Here is a 4,193-nt window from a genome sequence, read left to right on the forward strand (position 1 = left end):
CTTATTTGGGTGCTTAATTAGTCAATTAAGCAAACCTTTCAACTGAGACATCCTAAGGGAAAGGTTTGGGCAACACAGATTAAAAGAGAGAGGAAACCAACCGAACTACTGTAGTGCCAAGGTGTACCCACACAGATCAACAATGCCGAGAGGAAACAAGATATCCGAGAACATCATGAAGAAGGTACTGACAGCCCATCAGTCTTGGGAAAGCTATAAGACCATCTCCAGAAGAGTCCAGCTCCATCCATCCATCCAAGACAATTAATTAAGAAATGGAGGGCATTCAAAATGACCGCATCTCTGCCTTGAGGTGGACGCCGATCAAGACCATCACCAAGAAGCACCAGAAGAAGAATAAATCAGGTAAAAGTCAACCCACACATCACCTCTAAAGAGTTTCGGACCTCTCTGGCCGCATCTGGGGTAAATGTACATGGGTCTAGAACACAATGAAAGTAACCATGAAAAGTAAAAAAAATTGTATCACAAGTTTCTTTTAAAATTGATTTGAATATGCATATGAGCTCCACACTTATTGAATATGTCCATAGGCAGAAACACCATGTATGACATACATCGGCCCAATCTTCATTCTATCATCCTACTGCCACTGGGAGATGGCAATGTTGCTTTTAGACTGGCCTCTAACCTGAAAACTGCCTGGCTTGGTTGTACCTGCCAGGGGTATGGTGTTTTTTGCCTATGCAATCAGGACATAATCAATAAGTGTGACGTGGGACATATTTTATGTGATTTAAGCTATCTACACGACTTTTTTATGTCTACATTGACTCGGTTAGTTGTGTATGTGAGACACTAATGTTGCTGAGGATTGTAGATCTTAACTGAAGCGCTCTAGACCATTATTGATAGGTTATGGCTAACGCTTAGACAAAAAATCCATTGAAACACATAGTAGCTAGCTAGCCTTGCTGCTAATAAGTACGTGAGCAGGCATATCTCACAGATATTGACAGCGCATTCATTTTGAAAGAGGAACAGAGAAACGTGATCAAGGCATTTGTCGATCGAAAATATGTTTTTGCCGTCCTTCCTACGGGATCCGGTAAAAGTTTTAATGTATCAGATGGTCATACTATGTTGCTCTGATTAGTTGTAGGTATCCAATTGAGCGACGAGGAATGTTTTTTTCCTGGTTCGGTTAAACACGCCCCATAATTACAGCCCAATGGCTCAGCATCAGACTCATATTCTGACTAGAATTATGAGTATGACATCGTCAGGCTACCTATTGGGTGTATTTTGGGCATATTCGATTAGTGTATAGCTCATTTGCATATTCAAATTCCTTTTCAAAGAAACTTGTAATACAAAAATGGGTACTTTCATTGTGTAAAGTTTTATTTTGATAGGAGTAAAGGAAAAAATTACATTTTTGAGGTGTATTTTTGCCATGCATTATTAGCACACATCTCAGATCGATGAGAATTAAACATATTTCCTCAAGTAGGATTTCTTAGGACTTTTAGTATGTTGTTCTGGACACCTCATAGAAATAATATATGCTGAAAAAAAAGATTTTTAAATGAATTCTAATTTTGGCTCCAAAATGGGGTATTTTGCCTGGACTAAAGCCCATGGCTTCGTTGTTAGATCATCTGAAAGTTTGAAAAAAAAATGTCGAAGCGGATTATGTCCCCTCATGCGACCACCGCATGGTATCACATGCTAACTACATGACTTCACAAATAAGCGACCTGCATGAAAATCCAGTGCTTTTCCTAAAGGCAGTGCCCGTGTTCTGCTGTAACTGTCCTGATCTCCGCTGGAAACCGAAGACCAACCTGTGCTGTCCGATTTTGTTCAGGTAGGCTTACTTCATGCCCATTACCTAATAATAAGGTGCATTGTGCTTAATTAAGGAGAGGCTATGTACATTTGTGGAGACAATAATATTCAAGATGCATATAAGCAAATCAGACACGGCGTGCCTTTGAGTCATGTTTTTAAAAAAATGATTATTATTTGCTAATTGCCTAGATACATTGTTCTCAACCAGATTTGGAAAACGATTATTGCCTGTGTCTGGATTACCCAACACTATGTGCTCCCTTTCTGCAGTTTAGTAACGTCCCCACTAAAAGATGTAATTGAAAACTGCCAGTTGGCCTACCTAACCATTAAATCATATTTTGCTTGGGCAACATTCAAAGTAGCCTAAATTAGTTAGTCAAGCATGTTATTCAAGAAATCGTTCCTGGTGTTTTACATTTTTAGAATGTATACCTTTCCTGTAGCCTACCTGCAGTTGGCCTAGGATTGCACACAGTTTATAGTTTCTAAACCTTCAAGCAGCAGTGGGCATGATTCACAAATCGCGAGTATTTTGTGCTCTGAAGTGTTTTGTACGAATCTTATCTAGGCTTAAATGCAGTCCTTAATAGGTAATTTAAAACAATGACTGTAAGTGAAAGTATGTTTTGAGTTATTGCATTGATTCCTTGAACTGAAAGATAAACTGAGTTGTCATTGTTTTAATAGTAGTGTACTGATACACTGCTATTCATAAAAAGAAGATGTGAGAGAGCCAGTTTGTTAAGCTCATCTTGGACCGTGTTTGTGTTTTTAAAATAAATCGTGTCCAATATTTCATTAGCATACTGTTATTAGGGTTGGGCACTACTTTTTGGACTCTGGTTGCATTGGAGCCTACTCTGGGTTTGAAGATCAGATGATTTTCTGTCCTTTATGCCAGAGATTAGGGAGAGCTGGTGTAGACCTGTCTAAGTCTCTTGAGAATGTTTTTGCTGGTAATCCAGTATATCAAAGCAATACTATTCAACAATTTGACATTTTCTGATTACATTCATTCATTAATAATGAAACAAATATTTTGATATATGGTCACATGAACGACCACTAGCAATCTGGGATATGTGCTTTGTAGTTTTGTTGTTCAGGTCAGAGCACCCTGCAAACATGTAAGAAAAGCCTTCACAGCACATCACTAGCAGTTAACATGTTAGTAATCCCTTATCAGTGGCAGTTTGGCTAAAAGACTCCAGTTAACATGTTAGTAAACCCTTATCAGTGGCAGCTGGACTGTTGGTGATGTTTTGCAAGGTTTTTGCATGCTTTTTATCTAGGTTTAGACCAAAACTCCAACTGCACCAGCCCCAAGAATCCAGAGATATCTTTTTTATTCTTTATGAATCTGGAGCATCTGGAGATTTGATATACTTTGTTCCAGGTAAAATTCTGAGCCAGCACTTGCCTCATATAGTATACTGTGTCCAGATACATCTACACTCTATGAAACAACTTGATTTATGGATTGTAATGTTATGATTTCTTTATCTGTGTGAATTTCTGGAGTTGATACCCAATGCCTGGTCAGATTGCCATGTTAAATTATTGCATTGGAATTATTACTTCATTTTATAACCCTAGGTTGGCCCAAATGGGTCCCATATATGCAGCCCATTACTCATTACCCATTAGTGACCCCCTTAGCACCCACATAGTCAGTCCACTTGGGTTTGCCTATGTGGGACCTCTATTGTTAACCCAACGGTGGGACTTGATAATGTCTAAGCCCAAGATTACTTGGTAGTCATGGTGCCCAGGTAACACACACATGTTGGCTGGGCAGTGACTGACAGATATTACTTGACTGCAATTTATCATCCGCTCGAAGCCGGCTTATTACAGTAGATGCTGTGGGGACGGGCTGGGTGGGTACTGTCTTAGCAACATTGCATTTTGGTTCACTAAGTAGGCTAGTCTGTACCAGGAATAACAATCCAATGTGGTTAATAGCAGTCTATGTGGTAGCTAGTTAAACTGGTGCGGTGTGGTTATGATTTAGAAAAAATAGATGTGTTTGCTTGATACCCCTGCTTGCCATTTAGGTGGAAGCAACAGAATTGAAGTTGTATGTTATATTTGTAACAACATTAAACTAAATGGATACATCACAGTATATTTGATAAAGGATTTTGATATGTTTTTCATGGTTATTTTGATATCATTGCCACAGTTCCTAACGTGACTGCATGTAATTAAACATTCAGTAATGTGTTCCTTTATAGGTTGCCAGAACTGAGTAAAGAAGTCTGCTGCGTGAGCAGAAATGAGTTGTCAGCTGCTTAGACGTCTGTCTTGGGGAAACTAATTTTGGGGAACTTTGTTCGTACTGCACAAAGCTTAAAGACTATAGAAGAGAAGAC

This window comes from Sprattus sprattus, assembly GCF_963457725.1.
Source record: "Sprattus sprattus genome assembly, chromosome: 14".
In the NCBI taxonomy this organism is placed as follows: domain Eukaryota; kingdom Metazoa; phylum Chordata; class Actinopteri; order Clupeiformes; family Clupeidae; genus Sprattus; species Sprattus sprattus.